A 19,284-nucleotide genomic window follows, 5' to 3' on the forward strand; every position below is an offset into this window, starting at 1 on the left:
TCTGCTCCCACATCCCCATATTTCTTCTCTCTTAGCCTCAGCACAGCTTCCTCCCTATTGTTAGCTTCCTGGCCTTAGCCGCCCTCGCCTAAAATCATTAATGCGTATTAAGTGATTAGAGTCAGGCAGAGCTGGATTAAAGACCCAGCTGTATCATTATTAGTTCTGTAACCTGAGGCAAGTAACTTATCCCTTTCCTGGTCTTCTATTTTTTGTTTTTATAGACTTAGGGGTACAGTTGCAGTTTTGTTACATGGATGTATTGCCTAGTGGTGAAACCTAAGCTTTCAGTGTAACTATCACCTGAATACTGTATATCATACCCATTAAGTAATTTACCATCCCTCAACCCCTCCCACCCTCCCGCCTTTTGTAGTCTCCAGTGTCTATAATTCCTTTCTGTGTGTCCATGTGTACGTATTATTTAGTTCCCACTTACAAGAGAGAACATGTAGCATTTGACTTTCTGCTTCTGAGCTATTTTCCTTAGATAATGGTCTAAGGAATAAAGACACGATTTCATTCTTTTGATGGCTAAGCAGTATTCCATGTTATATGTACCACAGTTTCTTTGCCCCATCATCCATTGAGGGGCACTTAGGTTGATTCCATGACTTTTCAATTGTAAACAGTGCTGTGATAAACATACGAGTACGGGCGTGTCTTTGATATAATGATTTCTTTTCCTTTGGGTAGATATCCAGTAGTGGAATTGCTGGATAAAATGGTAGTTCTAGTTTTAGTTCTTTGAGTTCTATGAGAAATCTCCATACTGTTTTCCATAGAGGTTGTACTAATTTACATTCCCACAGTGTGTAAACATTTTCTTTTCTAAGCATCCTCACCAATATATGTTGTTTTTTTGACTTTTTAATAGTAGCCATTCATTGTGGTTTTAATTTGCATTTATCTGGCCTCATTTTTTAAAAATCTGTAAGTAAGGATAATAATAGTAAATACTTTATAGGATGATTACAAGTATTAAAGGGTTAATCTTATAAAGGTAATAAGCATAACGCCTGGCACACAATTAGCATTCGATAAAGATTACTTGCATGGTTATGAACATTTCCCAGAGTTCAGAGAGTCTGCCCAGCTTGTTCACTATTGTATTCTCAGCGCCTGGCACGATGCCTGTTCCACAGTAAGAGCTCGATTATTATTTATTGAGTGACTTAATGAGCACATGAAAATCAAAATGGAAAAGGTGAAGAAGGAAAGGAGGCATAACTTGTGGTTATACCCTGAGCATGTTCGTTTGGACACATCATTTCCTCTAACTCTCACAACAGCCTCATGGAAATAGATCTCATTGTTTTTCATTTTACAAAAGAGAGGGGAAATGACCTGTCCAAATCGCAGAGCTAAATAACAGGGCCTATTTTTTAAACAACCACAGAAGAGCTCCCAAAGTTATTACAGGGAACTCCAGCCCTGGTAAAGTATTAATACTATCATTGAACCAATGGAAAATAGAACTGGGAGACAGGCCAATCCATCTGGAGGATGGAGACTGGTGACCCACCCATAGGGTGAAATTTGGTCAATGGATGAGATTATTTGGTTTGCTCAGTGTTTCCAAAAGTGTTAGGTCTACATATAAAATTTTAGAAATTTCTCATAAAATCTGGACTACAGGCTTTTTTGGAAAACCCAGAAGCTCTCCAAACTCAAGACCTCTGTTCCTGCATGAAAGCAAAGAGCTGGAGCTGGCTGGCCCCCTTCTGCAGTGCCATAGCCCCCTTCTCCAGCCCCTCACACAGTGCTTGCTGGTGTACAAACAGCAAACATTGCTCTGTTATCTCTTTCCCGCCTTTTGGCATCTAACATCCCCGAGCCAGTTCAACATTTTCAATCTAAAGGCGGGACTACTGAAGCTCAGAGAAGAGAAGTGGCTTGCCTGAGGCCACAGGCTTAGTGATAGGATCTGGAATTTTAATTCTCCTTCTCCAATGATCTTTACATAAATGCATCATGAATGTGTCCAGGAAGGCTTCTGGATTCAATATGCCATGCCTGGAAATGCCCACAAATTAAAATGACTGCTACAGAGTCCATTTCCAAGAGGAACAGTCAGTGTCTCTTCTTAAGGGTGCAAGGTAAAAGGAGAAAGAATCTGCCGGGCGCGGTGGCTCACGCCTGTAATCCCAGCACTTTAGGAGGCAGAGGCAGGCGGATCACGAGGTCAGGAGATGGAGACCATCCTGGGTAACACGGTGAAACCCCGTCTCTACAAAAAATACAAAAAAATTAGCCGGGCGTGGTGGCGGGCACCTGTAGTCCCAGCTACTGGGGAGGCTGAGGCAGGAGAATGGCGTGAACCCGGGAGGTGGAGCTTGCAGTGAGCCGAGATCGCGCCACTGCACTCCAGCCTGGGCGACAGAGCAAGATTCCGTCCCAAAAAAAAAAAAGAAAAAGAAAAAAAAAAAAGGAAAAATGATCGTGACAACACAGGAGGTAGGAGCTGAGACAGGAGACCCCCAAAATCAGTTTGTGACCCATCCCCACTCCCAACTGGTTCATTGTCATTCAGAAAGCTAGTTAGATACCTGGGGTGGTGTTCCAAGATTAAAGACCCTCCTGCTGTTACAGAATCAGAAATTGTTAGCCGGTATTTACTTTTCCCTCTAGAAGCCTCAAGATGTTGCTGGGACATGTCCAACCATGGGATCCTTCTGCCTCTGTGACGGCAGAGAATCAGGAGGCCAGAGACCACATTCAATGGCTCAGTTCCTTTTGTGATATGTCGCACTTGTCAAATCTTCAAAGCCCAGCATCTTAGTTTAGTGACACAGCATTCTAGAAGCACAAATGTGGAAATGTAGAAAATCTCAAATGATGAATGAGCTTTTTGAACAAGGTTAGTCAACCCTAGAAAGTAAGATAAGGAAAAGTAGTGCAAAGCAAACGAACTCTTTGGGCTAAATAAGGAGCGAGCGAGGGTCTTTCCTGTGGTCTCAGATGTTGTCCCACTCTAGGTACCCTCTGCCAGAGTTGCACCAGAAGTGTCAGCAGGTAAGAAATTTCATGTATTGGCAACCCCCGTAGGGTGTGTGCGTGTGTGTATGTGTGACAGTCCTGAAGCACAGTATGATTTCTCATGCAAAATCGATCCTTCTCCTGCTACATAAACACCCTTACATCCAATAGTGCTCCCATTTGTGAAAGGCCAATATGTGAGAAAGTGATTTGTTTATGCTACTAAGAGTAAGCAGGAAACAATATATATTGTTGTCTTAGAGAAAAGGGAAAAACAAATCAGATTTGTGCATTGAAAGTCAGTGATTACACTGGCGATGACCATAGTACAATAAGTATAAACTTGATTATTTCTAGAGGCTCATTTTCTTGGTGGTGTTTGTACTTAAACTGATATTGTGAGTGGAGAGAGGGAGCCCTCCCTCCGTGATATTTATGCTTTCAAGCCTATTTGCTCGGGATGTATCCGGGCCTATGGATGAAGTCCAAGCTCTCCAGCAGAGTCTGGCCCCTGCTGTCTTCTTTAGCCTCATCCAAAGGCAGTGCTTCTTCCAGCACCGCCCTGTAGCCTACACAATGGCCATGCCAACCTCCTCACAGATCCCCACATTCTTCGTACTCACTCACATGTCCCAACATGAGCACATGCTGTTTCCTCTGCCTGGAACAATCCCTTAACCACACATGTGGAAAATGATTTTTTTTTTTTTTTTTGAGATGGAGTCTCACTGTGTCACCCAGGCTAGAGCGCAGTGGCATGGTCTTGGCTCACTGCAACCTCCGCCTCCTCGATTCAAGTGATTCTCCTGCCTCAGCTTCCCGAATAGCTGGGATTACAGGCGGCTGCCACCACATCCAGCTAATTTTTGTACTTTTGGTAGAGATGGGGTTTCACCATGTTGGCCAGGCTGGTCTTGAACTCCTGATCTCAAATGATCAGCCTGCCTCGGCCTCCCAAAGTTCTGGGATTACAGGTGTGAGCCACCGTGTCCGGCTGGAAAATGGATTTATACTTGAGTAAAGGTCAAATAATAACCCATAACCTCATCCCCTGACTTCTCAGCAGAGTTCACGACCCTTCCTCTTTCTTTCTGGTGGCTTTTGGGTATCTGCCTCATAGTACTTATCCTGTCCTATTGGAATAATCTGTTTATGTGCCTGTCACCTGCAGTTAGCTATAAGCATCTCTCAGGTAAGAATAGCTTCTGCATTTCTGCATCCCCAGCACCTAAAATGAAGTAAAAGATGCACACACATAAATGTTTGAAAAATGTATGTTGAATTGTGTTAATAAATGAATTAGTAAAAATCTTAGAATCTCATATTGGCTTGCTATTTTATTGATGAAAGATACTAATGATGGGCCACTTTGAAGTGCCTCTTCTAAAAATCACATGCCCCCACCTCTCTTTTAAAAGCTGGCCTGGACCTTCCAGAGAAGTTGGGTTGGTGCAAAAGTAATTGCAGTTTTTGTATTGTTTAAATTTGACATTTGATATTGGAATACATTCTTAATAAATGTGGTTATGTTATGCATCATTAAATGCACATGTCTCGCTCTATGTTTTTTGCTAATGACTTATTACTTGCTGTTTACTTTATATTTATTTTAGACTATGGAAGTGGTATTAGACAAAAAACAAATTTGAGCAATTTTCTTATTCGAATTCAAAACAGCTCATACAGCAACAGAGACAATTTGCAACATCAACAATACATTAGGGCCAGGAGCTGCTACGCACAGTGCAGTGGTGGTTCAAGAAGTTTTGCAAAGGACACAAAAGCCTTGAAGATGAGGAGCATAGTGGCCGGCCATCAGAAGTTGACAATGACCAATGGACAGCAATCATCAAAACTGATCCTCTTACAACCACACAAGAAGTTGCTGAAGAACTCAACATCGACCATTCTAAGTCATTTGGCATTTGAAGTAACTTGGAAATGTGAAAAAGTTCAATAAGTGGGTGCCTCATGAGCTGAGCAAAAATAAAAACAAATTGTCATTTTGAAATGTCGTCTTCTCTTATTCTACGCAACAACAATGAACCATTTCTCAATCAGATTGTGACGTGCAATGAAAAGTGGATGTCATATGACAACTGAAGACGACCAGCTCAATGGTTGAACTGAGAAGAAGCTCCAAAGCACTTTGCACCTTGCTGTTTGCTGGTCTGCTGCCGGTCTGATCCACTACCACTTTCTGAATCCCGGGGAAACGATTACATCTGAGAAGCATGCTCAGCAAATCAATGAGATGCACTGAAAACTGCAAGGCCTGCAGCGGCATTGCTCAACAGATAGGGGCCAATTCTTCTCCTCAACAACACCTGACCACACATTGCACAACCAATACTTCAAATGTTGAACAAATTTGGCTATGAGTTTCCACTTGAGTGAAACAGTAGATGGGAGGAAAGGTGTGAACCACACAGGATTATCTTTGTTGTTCACTTAGCTAATGCTTTTGAGTTCCTGCCATGTACCAGTCACCATGCTAAGACATGGAGATGCAGCAACGAATAAAACAGACCAAGTTCCCTTCCTCATGGATCTTAAGATCCAAGTGCAGGGATGGGATCAGCAAACTAGAACACGTGCCAAAGTTGCCCCACATCTGTTTTTGTAAATAAAATTTTATTGGGAAACAACTGCACAAATTAATGTACACATCATCTATGGCTGCTTTTTCTCTACAGCAGCAGAGTTGAGTCATTGTGATGACATTGTGTGGTCCACGAAGCTGAAAATATTTGCCCATCTGGCTGTTTACAGAAAAAGTACCTTAGTTTCATGTCTTGTGGAAAATGCACACAATAAATAATTAAATACAGCCAGGCACAGTGGCTTATGCCTGTAATCCCAGCACTTTGGGAGGCCAAGGCAGGTGGATCACCTGAGGTCAGGAGTTCGAGACCAGCCTGGCCAACATGGGAAATCCCATCTCTACTAAAACTACAAAAATTAGCTGGGCATGGTGGTGGGTGCCTGTAATCACAGCTACTCAGGATGCTGAGGCAGGAGAATCACTTGAACCCAGGAGACGGAGGTTGCAGTGACCCGAGATCATGCCATTGCACTCCAGCCTGGGCAACAAGAGCGAAACTCCATCTCAAAAAAATAAAATGAAATAAAATTAATAATTAAATACATTAATGACCCAGCTTATTCCTGTATTCCTGTGTGATATTTCCATAAGACAATGTAATATAGAGTAATGAAGGGTAGGGCTGGTGACCTTAAGATGATCAGGTGAGTCTCTCTTAGAAAGTGATATTTTGACTGCAACAGGTAGTATAAGACAAATGCCCTAACGTAGAAAAGAGTCAGGACCCAAATGAAGCTAGAGTAGCCAGCTAGATTCATGGGGAGAGGGCACCATCTGCCATACAGGCAGGATTCCATCTATGCAGGGCTTTGCAGGGCACAGGAAAAGGGTTGGGTTTTAATTTTATTGCAACAAGAAATCTTGAAGTCAAGAACTGAACTGACCACTGTAGCTCCAGTGCACAGAATGGATTGCCTGGTGCAAAAATGCGAGTAATGCAATCAAGTGACTGCACTCAGTCCAGGTGTGGCAAAGATGGGCTATGCATGTGCCGAAACTTTTACCACTTTTGCAGGGGTAGGGAAAGTGGGAAGGTAGAGGATATGGTAAGGTAGTATTTCTAGATTCTCTCACAGTTAGGTGTGGCCATGTGGCTAAGTTTTAACCCATGAAAAATGAGCATAAATCATATACCCCTGCCAGGCCTGATCCATAAAACTTCACTGCATTTTCCTCCTCCAGGCAGATGAGCAATCTTTAAAGCCATATTCCAAAGATGGTGAGGTCACAGCTACAGAAGACCAGAACTCTGGATTGCCATTTGAAAGAGAGTTTCCCACTCATTGGGAGCACCCGTTTTGAACTTTACATAACAGTGATATAAACATTTATGATATTTGAGTCATTATACATTTTTGGGTTTGTTTGTTACAGCATTATTTTGACTGTGGTCACTGATAGCTCAGACTAGGGTTGTGGTTGTAGAAACTTGATTACCCAGCAGCTATGGGTGTGCCAAGCTGGCTTAGGGTTCTGGGTAAAGGTCAACATCTCTCTTCCTCTTTGCAACCTTTCCTAGGAGCTAAACACCATTCAGCACTTAGCTGGCCCTTTCTGGGCTCTGCTAGTCCTCTTGGATATCTGCCTACCCCATTGCTTCTGGCTTTTATGCCCCCCAGAACTTCCCTGCTCCCCAGGGACTGTCTGTTTGATTCCAGTTGCCTGGGCAGCTCTACCTCGTGCATAATGATGTTCCATAGCCCATGTTTTATTTCTTGGGTTTTCAATCCTTTCATAAAAAGTGCATGCTGGATGAAAGGTTTTACATACCAAACAGGCCAGAGATTTAGGGCGGCCAGCTTAGTGATTCAAAAATGTTCCTTTTCTTTTTTTTAATTTTTATTATGATTGCTCTGAAAGAAATCTCTATTGCTTGATATTAACAAATGTAGCCACCAAAGCAGATGCACATACCCACAAACACCAGGAGAATTAATTTACAGTTAGATCCGTTTCATCCTTTTTTTCCCAAAGCAATGCTGCAAAGACAAGAGCTTTATTGCAGTCAGCCACTAGCCTCGAGCCTTCTATTTCTGCACCCGAGTCCACCAGGCAATGGAGATGACAAGAAAACTTCATGGGGAAGACCCTGGGCACACTCTTCTGGATAGATATGTCCTGGAGTGACAGTTATCTTCTAATTTAACTAGAATCTGAAATCTGAGAGGTGTAAATTCTAACAGTAAAACTAATAGCACCTCACATGTAGGTAAAGCTCTTTGCTTACAAAAGTGCTCACACATCTGTTAGCTCCAATGGCTTCTGCAAGGGAGGGAATAAGGCATCTGAAATTGCTGCCATACCTTGGTTGCAATAATATTAGCTATCATTTTGTGCACTTCTTATGTGCTAAGCACTGTGTTTAGCACCATACATACATTAACTCATTTAATGCTCATAACATCCCAATGGTCTCATTATCTTTACATTAAAGAAGAAGAGACTGAATAATAGACAAAATAGCTTGCCCAAGGAAACCAATCTAGTAAGTAGTGGAGCAGGGATTTGAATTCAGGAAGTCCAAATTCAGAGCCCATGGTCTTAGGCACTATGCTGTTTTGGAAAACTCTGGATTTGGAGTTAAGATGTTCAAATTCTTGCCAAAATTCTTTATTAATAAAATAAGTTTTTTGGCTGGGGAAAATTTGTCTGTTTTTCTTAAACATAGCATCCTCCTTTTCTTATTGTAATAGACTGTTAAACGAATCTATAGCTTTGTTCATGCCTCCTTGCATCCAAGCCCCTGGGTTGGCCCCTCCCACCTTGGCACTGAGCTTGGTCATGTGACTTGTTTTGGCCAGTAGGACAATAACAAAGGTGATTCTGTCATAAACTTGAAAACACTTGTGCAATGAGAATTTTCCTCTCATGCTGCTCTTGGGAACCCTGTGACCATGATGTGAATGGCTCTAGATGAGCTAAGAGCCACTACACAATAAGACACACATAGTAATCACCCCAGCTCAGGTAGAAACAACCTCCAGAAATGTGAATGAGATCATGCTAGTTCATTCAGTCCTAGTAGAGCCACCAGTCTTTCAAGATCAGAAGAACCCTTAAGACAATCCAGAAAATAGTAAAAAAAATAAATGTTTGTTATTTGAAGTCACTAAGTTTTGGGATTGTTTTTTATGGATGGATGGATGAATGGATGTGTCAATGGATGTGTGGGTGGATGAATGTGTGGGTGGATGAATGATGGATGGATGTGTAGGTGAGTGGGTGGGTGAATAATTCGATGGATGGATGGATATGTGGATAGATGTGTGAGTTGATATGTGGGTAGATGGATAGATGTGTGGGTGGGTGGATGGATATGTGGGTGGATGGATGGATGGATGTGTGTGTGGGGTGGATGGATAAATGAATGGAAGGATGGATGGATGGATGAATGTATGAGTAGATGGATGGATAGATGGATGGATGTGTGGGTGGATATGTGGAGGAGAGTGGATGGATGGTTGGATGAATGAATGAATGAATGAATGTGTTTGGGGGATGAATGAATGGATGGATAGATGGACGGATGAATGTGTGGATGGATGTGTGGAGGTGAGTGCATAGGTGAATGGATGTGTCAGTAGATGGACAGATATATGGATGTGTGAGTGGAAGGATAGATAGATGTGTAAGGGAGAGTGAATGGATGATGGATGGATGAAAGTGTGAAGGGAGTGGCTGGATGATGAATGTGTGGGTAGATGGATGGATGGATGAATGGATGGGTGTGTGGGTGAGTGGGTAGGTGGATGAATGAATGATGGGCAGATGGATGGATGTGTGTATGGATGGCTGAGTGGATGGATGGATGGATGGATGGATGGACAGATGTGTAGGAGGACAGAATTGATCATGGATGGATGGATGTGTAGGAGGACAGAATGGATCATGGATGGATGGATGTGGTGGGAAGTGGATGAATGGATGGGTTGCTAGATATGTGGGTGTATGGATGGATGGATTTATGGATGTGTGGGTGGATATGTGGCTGGCTGGCTGGAAGTGTGCATGGGTGGATGGATACATGGATAAGTTGATCAGTTAACCTATCAATTGGTCAAGCAATCACTGAAATAAATATACAGAAAAGATGGAAGAGAATAAAGCTCAGGCAAAGTAACCGACACTAAGGCTATTGCAGTAGATGTGGTGGTGAGAATCAGATATTAGAGATATTGAGAGGCATTTACAACTGCACTTGGTAGCCAATTGAATATGGAGGAACAGAGAATCAAGGAAATTACTCCTAAATTTCTGGCTTAGGTGATGGGGATTGGTGGAGTCATTTACTAAAAAGGAAACTAGAATAAGGAGAATGTTTTCTTGTATCCCCCCATCCACATTCACAGAGATTGCCATCTTGAACATAGTGCCATGACTTGTACCTGGAATTTTCAAGGGTCCTCCCTATTGTGATCCCTCTAGGATTCTCCTTAACACCCAGCACAGCACTAGGAGTTGAGGGAGTTCTAGAGAATTCTTGCTGAACCATACCTCAAGAGTACGTCTTCATGACCATGATGTCACAACAGGGACATAGAACTCTCTTGGCTGAGTCAGGACATAATCCTGTCCACAGGCACCCCAAGGCAGCAATGACCAACACATGTCCTGCCCAGCTATGACCAGGGACAAACAGTCCAGGTTTTTTCTTAACAATCCAGTGCCCACTGTGAACAAAGAGATGCCAAGGCCATGAGCATCAATCTTATGTAAGGCAACCTCTTTAGAGAGAGGCACTGCAGTTCAGTGGTCCAGAGAGAGAGAGAAATGCGTATACCACTGTGAAAATGCTTCCAATAGCTCTTCATAATATTTTTAAAAACTAAGATAAAAATAACTTTTCATAAAGTTAAATTTATTAAAAATGTAAAGGAATGACCTTTATTCTGAGATTATGCCTTTCCTCCTTTTTTATGTGAGGATGTCCCTCCTGTATGAATTGATGATAATAAATGGTAGTTCTTATATCTTTCTAATGACCTATTCAACAATATTAGAAATCAGTAACTTTATGTGAATTCTGGTTTTGTGTTTAATTTTAATGACAGTGGTACAGTGATAGTCAATAGATGCTGGTCATTAACCAGACACTGTCCCAAATGCTTAATGTGTAATAACGAATTTGACGCTCAGAACCACCCTATGAAGTGGGTGCTTTTATTATTTCTACTTTTACATGAGCAAAATGAGACCAGAGATGTTTAATGAGTTGCCTGAGGTCATATAAATGTAGGTTTCAGACTCTGTATTACCTGTGCAACTTGACGAGCCTGTTCCAGTTAGTCCACTCATTCCCTCACATATTCATTCAACTAGTATTTACTGAATACCACCCATGTGCCTGGTGCTGTGCCAGGCATTGGAGATGGCACAGCAAACAAGACAGACAGGGTGTCTGCCTTCCTGTACTTACAGTATACCAGGAAAGACACAAAGCAATCACTTTGGCTCATAGCTCCAATAGGGACCAAAGATGCTACCGGGACATGATCATATGAGGTGGACCTTCTACTGGGAGGATCAAATAAGTTAAAGGTTTTTCCTTTCAAAGGCTCACTTGAAAAATACCTCTTTTTTTTTTCCTCTAGAGGATCTCCTTTTTTTTTCTCCTTGTTGAAACTCACACTGCTAATAAAGACATATCTAAGACTGGGTAATTTATAAAGAAAAAGAGATTTAATAGACTCACAGTTTCACGTGGTTGGGTCGGCCTCACAGTCATGGCAGAAGGCAAGGGAGGAGCAAAGGCACATCTTCCATGGCAGCAGGCAAGGATATGTGCAGGAGAGCTCCCCTTTATAAAACCATCAGATCTCGTGAGACTTATTCACCACCATGAGAACAGGATGGGAAACACCTGCCCCCATGATTCAATTACCTCCCACTGAGTCCCTCCCATGACATGTGGGAATTATAGGAGCTACAATTCAAGGTGAGATTTGGGTGGGGACCCAGCCAAATCATAACACCATAAATTTGGAATTTGTGCAAGAACAGCCTTCACTAACTCAAAAAAAAAAAAAAAAAAAAAAAAACAGGTCAGGCCGGGCGTGGTGGCTCACGCTTGTAATCCCAGCACTTTGGGAGGCCAAGACAGGCAGATCATGAGGTCAGGAGATCAAGGCCATCCTGGCTAACACGGTGAAACCCCGTCTCTACTAAAAAAATACAAAAAAAATTAGCCGGGCGTGGTGTCAGGTGCTTGAAGTCCCAGCTACTCTGGAGGCTGAGGCAGAAGAATGGCACGAACCCGGGAGGCAGAGCTTGCAGTGAGCCAAGATTGCGCCACTGCACTCCAGCCTGGGAGACAGAGAGAGACTCCATCAAAAAAAAAAAAAAAAGAATCACTTGAACCCAGGAGGTGGAGGTTGCAGTGAGCTGAGATTGTGCCATTGCACTCCAGCCTGGGTGACAGGAGCAAAACTCAAAAAAAAAGACGAATAAAAAAAATAAGACCAAAAAATAAAAAGAGGCCAAGGAAGACTGTTCAGTCTCCCTCTAACCTAGGATAAAGGAGTCCTGACAGCTTATACCTGAAGAAGGAGAACACAATTTCTCCCCACCTTCCACCTCATGCCAATGAGGTCGAATCCAATTCTGGGACTGTGCACAAGGGAGCAAAAATCACAAACAGACTTATCAAACATCAACTGCTCTCAAAACCCACTATGTATCAGAATCTCCTGATGGAGGTGGATTTAAAAACAGATTATAACTCAATAATTCTAAACTGTCTCTCTGACATCTGCATTTTTAACATTCTCCCAAGGTAGTTCTTATGCACTCCAAAGTTTGAGAACTAGTAGTGTGTGTCTCTGTTCTTTCCTGCTTCATGCCTCCATGCCAAGGTCTCTCTCACTTCACCTTCCCTTGTGCACATGTAATGGTGCTCTCATTTCAAGCATGGGGGCCAGCTGATGACTGCATTGGGATTTGGGTTTAGGAGGAAGTAGAAACTCTCACAGTTCTTTAGAAGGTGCTATTTTCTCTATTATCCCAGCTATTCCTGAGACCCTCCCATCAGGTGTGGTCCATTGGGCCCTCTAATAGCAAGGTGATGCCTTGTTTGCTGTTGAGATCACTCGATTGCCTCTCAGCATTCCATGTATAATAACCTCTCAGCATTCCATGTAAGGAAGCAATGTGATTGTGAGTGCAAGAGCAAGACAGCCCTGGACTCTAGCTGAATTCTATCACAGCTCCTGTTACTTCCGATAGCACTATCTGGCCCAGTTCACAGATAACCAGCACATGGGCTCTCTGAAATACAGATCATGCCCCTCCTGGAATTAGCAAGGGTGTCGTTTGCAGGGAGCAGCAGACTAGAACTGGTAATTCTAAACCTGTGCCAAGATCTTTCTCCATCTCTAGTGTGCTAACATTTGGTGTAGTTCAGCAGACGGGAGGGCTAGATTTGGGCACACATCTGTGTCCTAGACAAAGCTGCTTGGGAAGAGAGCCTAGATCCAGATTGAGAGATCTCATTCACTGAATGTGGTATGATAATCTGTATTCCTTTCTAAGGCCAGCTGAGGTTCACTTCAATCTGGCCAGGACAGCTTGGCTGATGGGTTGGAGGCAGAAGTTTGCGGTACGACATGGAATTTCCCATCTCTGGTTCTCCTCTCTTCATTATCCTTTTTCTTGCTTTTATTCCCACCTTAGAAGTCAACATACTAATAAACTCTATTCAGGATGGTGGAGTTGGGTGACCTTACTACCAGAGGGTACATTCAAGAACATAGGGTGGAATACTTTATAAATCAGCTAATAAATAGAAATAAGAGGGTATTATTGTAGAGAGAATATCTTGGTCTACTGGATTGAACCTCAGTGTCCACATCTGTAAAGTAGAACCAATATGACCTAGTACAAAGTGCTTCGGACAAGCCGCAGGTGGCACCTTGATATTGTGTGTCTGGTTGTTGTTAAAATTGCAGCAGAGTTCTCTCAAACCCAAGGACTGAAAACAAATTAAAAGGCAAGTTCTTGGCCGGGCATGATGGTTCACACCTGTGATCCCAGCACTTTGGGAGGCAGAGGCGGGCAGATCACCTGAGGTTAGGAGTTCGAGACCAGCCTGGCCAACATGATGAAACCCCGTCTCTACTAAAAATAGGAAAATTATCTGGGGGTTGTGGTGGGTGCTTGTAATCCCAGCTACTCAGGAGGCTGAGACAGGAGAATCACCTGAACCCTAGAGGCAGAGGTTGCAGTGAGCTGAGCCAGGGGTGACAAGAGTGAAACTCCACTAAAAAAAAAAAAAAGGCAAGTTCTTGTACCACTCTGCCTCTATAAAACAGGTTTTCTTTAGCAAGGACCTGGAGAAAAAGAGTTAACAGGAAGGAAGGCTTTAGGGTTAGTAGAAAAACAGAAAACTATGTTTTGGACTTTGAAATAAGAACCTCTAATGAATGAGATAGACTTCTAAAAAAAGGACTTTAACTTGTAGTTAGGGCAGAAACAGTAGGAAAGAAATATAAAAGGAGAAGTAGATGAGGCAGAACCTCATAGGCTCCTGTAAACAGCCTTAGCCCTGCATGGGGGAGAGAAAGTCTGAAGCTGATGTGAGAGGCATCTTTTCATTTTGAAATCCTGAAAGGGTCCACATAAAAGAAGCAGGTGAATGCCAGAGGGATGTGGAAACGGAAGGTTAAAGTAATGTGCTAGTCCATTTTGCATTGATAGAAAGAAATACCTGAGAGTGGGTAATTTTTAAAGAGCTATATTTGGCTCATGGTTCTGTAGGCTGTACAAGAAGCAAGATGCCAGCATTGGCTTCTGGTGAGGCCTCAGGAAGCTTCCACTCATGGTGAAAGGGAAGAGGAGCCGGCATGTCACATGGCTAGAGAGGGAGCAAGAGAGAGGAAGAGGTGCCAGGATCTTTAACAACCAGCTCTCCTGTGAACTCATAGAGTGAGAACCCACTCTTTACCACATGGAGGGCACCAAGCTGTTCAGGACGGATCCACCCCCATGACCCAAACACCTCCCTCTAAGCTCCACCTCCCGCATTGGGGGTCACATTTCAACATGGGATTTGGAAGGGACAAATAGCCAAACCATATCAAAGAAGTTGAGAAAGTCTTCACTGCAATAGGAAAAGTGATGGCTGCAAAAGGTGTTTATGCTCACACCTAAGTTAGAAGAGTTGCCAGAAGCCTGAGAAATTCAACAGCGAAGAGACACAATGTTTCAGGTAGAAGCATGTGACAGAGAAAATTGGCTTTCCTGACATCGAAAGAGGTACGCATGTGGGAAGTATCACCCAACAGGAGCCCCATTGCTGAAATCTGAGAAACTTGAGACCAGGACCTTAGACAGAGCTCACGCGAGCCCAGAGGACAGAGGGAAATAAAGGCATCTTAAATATGAAAAAGGGCCAGGCGCGGTGGCTCAAGCTTGTAATCCCCACACTTTGGGAGGCCGAGGTGGGTGGATCACGAGGTCAGGAGTTCGAAGCCAGCCTGGCCAACATAGTGAAACCCCGTCTCTATTAAAAATACAAAAAATTAGCTGGGCGTGATGTCGGGCGCCTGTAATCCCAGCTACTGGGAGGCTGAGGAGAATCACTTGCACCTACGAGGCAGAGGCTGCAGTGAGCTGAGACCACACCATTGCACTCCAGCCCAGGCAACAGTGCAAGACTCCAAAAAAAAAAAAAAAAAGTACGATATGTGAGATAGCGGCCAACAAAAAGACGCAAAATTGGAGGCATCCCCACTGCACATTTTCAAACTCAGCTAGAAAAATAACTACCTAAAGCTAATATTTACTGAGCACTTACTGAGTAGTAGGCACTCCTGTAAACTCTTACATGGTTCATCTCATTTCATCTCTAAGTGTATACAAATTACACATTTCAATAGAAAAGGCAATGGGGTGGTGAAAATTCTCTCTGAGATTTGACAAGTATGATGTCACAATCAACCTTTGGGTTGAAGCTGTTTAATTGGGCTTTAGGATTACAGGACTGCAGATGACGCTGGACAATTGACCTGAATGTACTAAAACTGAAATGTCATTCCCTTTTTATTTACTCTGATTTCCATCTATGCTTGCTGCTCTCAAATAAAAATGAGACTTTTTTATAGTCTAAGGCTGGTTGCAGCAACCAGATGGAGATTGTAAGAACCATTTGGACTCTGCCTGAAAATATCTCCCCTCTTTTTGAGATGAATACTATTTTACAAAAAAAAAAAACTTGTGCTCACCCTATGATTCTGATAGCTCCAAATATTTGGAAAGATGTGATACATGAGAGACATTTGTTTTGAAGTGTCTGGCTTCGAGAGACTAAAGGAACAATAGCAGCTCAAAGGGAGACAGTATAGATTCCAGCTGCATAACAAGGCAATCAGAATGTTATGAGATACCAGAGTGAGGCATCTTTGACTGTAACAAAGCACAATAAGAAGGTTATGGAGTAAGAGAAAATAATTTTGTATTTTTTATCTCTTATGCTTGTCTGGAAACATAAGACTGATTTGGAAAAGGAAGAAATGGATCGTGTTAGCTTTAATAAAATAAGAAAATTTTGAAAGCATTTTATATTGCCAATATCCAGTTATAATTGGACAATTTTATTATTTCAAGAACACTATGTAATCCTCTCTGGAGAACTTGTGTAAATATATAACTAAGTATAATTTTTACAAACAAACTGGACCATTAGTTTCACCTTGAGTTTCAGGATAGAATCCCCTGGAAACTTTTCCCAAAATTAAAAAGAAGTTAAAATCCAAATACGTTTTAGGGCTCTATATTAGTCAGGGTTCTCTAGAGGGCCAGGACTGATAGGATAGATGCATATACAAAGAGGAGTTTATTAAGGAATATTGACTCACATGATCACAAGGTGAAGTCCCACAATAGAACATCTGCAAGCTGAGGGGTAAGGAAGCCAGTCCAAGTCCCAAAACCTGAAAAGTAGGGAAGTTTATAGTGCAGCCTTTGGTCTGTGGCCGATAGCCCAAGACCCCCTGGCAAACCACTGGTGTAGGCCCAAGAGTCCAAAAGCTGAAGATCTTGGAGTCTGATGATGTTCAAGGGCAGGAAGCATCCAGCACAGGAGAAAGAGTGAGGCCAGAAGATTCATCCAGTCTAGTCCTTCCACGTTCCTCTGCCTGCTTTTATCCTAGCTGCACTGGCAGCTGATTTTTGTAAGGATTAAATGAGATGATGTATGAATGGATGTAGAATGCTGCCTCACATTCTATGCAGGCTGGGTCTATGTCTCCCATTCCACTGTCTCAAATGTTAATCTCCTTTGGGGACACCCTCTCAAACACACCCAGGAACATTACTTGACATCTTTGAATCTAATCAAGTTTACACCCAATATTCACCACCACAGGCTCTATATGGCCAAGTCTTGACATGAGATCACATTTAGAGAATAATAGTTGCCATTTTTTGCATGCTTACATTATGCAAGACAGCATTCTATGTTCATTCATCCGTCATCTCATTTAATCTTTACAAAAGTTCTTGTGAGATGGGCCCTGTTATTAGACCTTGTCCAAGTCACCTGCTACCCCTTGGCTGAGTTACTATAATGATCTCCCAACTGGTCTCCTTCATTTTACTCATGAATCCCTGCAATTGTTTCTGACATGCCACATTCAGAGGGATCCATTTAAAACACAAATTATATAAAGTTTCTCCTCTGCTTAAAACCCTCCCATGGCTCCCAATTGTACTCATCATAAAAGCCAAATTTCTTATTTTGGTGTACAAATTCCTGTCTGACCAAATACTCTGTTAACCGTCTGACCTCACCACTGAACGAAAGGGCTGTGTGCGGTGGCTCATGGTACTGCAGGCTGTACAAACCTTGTGGCCATCCTCCTTGCTCACTTCCTCCCAGCCATGCTGGCGTCATTGTTCCTTGGATATGCACTCTCCTGAAGCCAATTTGGCTTTCATTTGCTCAAATGTCACCTTCTTAATGAAGCCGACTCTAATTACTCTATTTCAAATTGCATTCCACCCACCAGGTTTCCCCATCTCCTCTCCCCTCTTCCATTTCAACATAACACTTTTAATTTCTTTATTTATTGTATTTGTTTTTCATTGTCTGTCTCCTCACATAAAAATGCAATTCCCAAGAGAAAACAGATTTGAGTTTGCTTTATTCACTGGTGTTGACCAAGCGCCTAAAAAACAGCGCCTGGCACATATGGACACCAATAATCATTTGTAGAAAAAAATGTAATAATTCCAGTTTTAAAATGAGGAAACTGTGAAACAGTGGCATGGAAAAATTAAAGAACTCACCCAAGGTCAAAGCCCAGGTAGCTTGGCCAATAGAGCCAATGCATTTATGTCCTCCAAAAAATGCAATTCATTAGCCAAAATGTGAGTTAAAGGTGACTTCTATCAGAAATTCCCTTCACTCCACAACCTTTTCACCATAGACTCCTGTCTTTTCTCTCCCTCACATAGATGGAGATCTATGTCTTACAGAAATAGAGAGAGAGAGGGAGAGAGGTATGATAGACAGACGATAGATGATAGATAGATAGGTAGATAGATAGATAGATAGATAGATAGACAGACAGATGGATAGATAGATAGATAGATAGATAGATAGATAGATAGATAGATAGACAGATAGATGACATTGACAGGGATAAACCCACAAGAGAAATCCTTGGCTCCTTTATAATTACTCTCATTTACACAAAATAACCCAGAATCTCCAGTGAGAGGGAGCTGTAGGCTGAGAATAAATGAGGAGTTATCAATGTTAGAATACTGACTGGGGCAAGGATTAAGCTATTAATACCAATACATTTAAAAGTGTGGGCTGGGCATGGTGGCTCATGCCTGTAATCCCAGCACTTTGGGAGGCCGAGGCAGGTGAATCACGAGGTCAAGAGATTGAGACTATCCTGACCAACATGGCAAAACCCCGTCTCTGCTAAAAATACAAAAATTAGCTGGGGGTGGTGGTGCGCACCTGTAGTCCCAGCTACTCAGGAGGCCGAGGCAGGAGAATTGCTTGAACTGGGACGCGGAGGTTGCAGTGAGCTGAGATTGCACCACTGCACTCCAGCCTGGCAACAGAGCAGGACTCTGTCTCAAAAAAAAAAAAAAAAAAGTTTGTTCTTTTGTATGTATACCCTGTTCCAGTTCTGATTTAGTAGATCTGATTTAGCAGATGAGATCCACCAGATTTTTTTTTCAAACTTCACATGTGAGTCTTAAATGCACCTCTTGTTAGGAAGCCCTAGAGAGGATGTGTCCTCTTATTCTACTCTATAGTAACTGTGGAGTGGCCTTGGTTGAACCAATGCACTGGTGCCTTTGTAAAGACTTCTTCAGACAAAGTCACAAAAGTGGCTGAACACTCATCTGATTGCCATGTTTTTAGAATCAGTTGTAAAGATTGGAGAAGAACCCTACAAAAAGCAGGCATGGCTTTTCTAGGACTTCATCACCCTCCTCCTTTGAGGAAGCAGCAACACACCTGACTCTTCACAGCCCTGGATGATAAGAACATACTGTTCATAGAAGCAGATTTGCAGCCCTCTCCTCCTCTCAACCCCACACAAAGAAGAATGGAGGCTCTTTTGTGGATTAAAGATCCAACTGGATCATGGCCCAAGAATGTAAAGTCTTCAGTTAAACACCTTGTGTCCTGTGCAGAATGCCCTATTGAGTCTGACTTTCCCCCTGCAGTTTGCTTCTCT

The 19,284-nt window shown here is 42.5% G+C and overlaps 1 long non-coding RNA gene across 2 annotated transcripts; it reads right to left on the bottom strand.

The window, feature by feature from the left end:
* Positions 1–1,916: 1,916 nt before the first annotated feature.
* Positions 1,917–15,436, bottom strand: LOC129050956 (uncharacterized). 2 transcript variants are annotated; one of them, XR_008514892.1, is made up of 4 exons: positions 15,375–15,436; positions 11,277–11,381; positions 2,550–2,799; positions 1,917–2,230 (listed from the first exon to the last, which is right to left on the bottom strand). It is a non-coding gene; the product is annotated as an uncharacterized LOC129050956 (long non-coding RNA). The 2 variants fall into 2 exon arrangements; XR_008514893.1 differs by lacking the exons at positions 11,277–11,381; positions 15,375–15,436 and adding an exon at positions 9,970–10,018.
* Between the last annotated feature and the right edge of the window lie 3,848 nt (positions 15,437–19,284).

The sequence above is a fragment of the Pongo abelii genome, chromosome 18 (assembly GCF_028885655.2).
Source record: "Pongo abelii isolate AG06213 chromosome 18, NHGRI_mPonAbe1-v2.0_pri, whole genome shotgun sequence".
Taxonomy (NCBI): Eukaryota; Metazoa; Chordata; class Mammalia; order Primates; family Hominidae; genus Pongo; species Pongo abelii.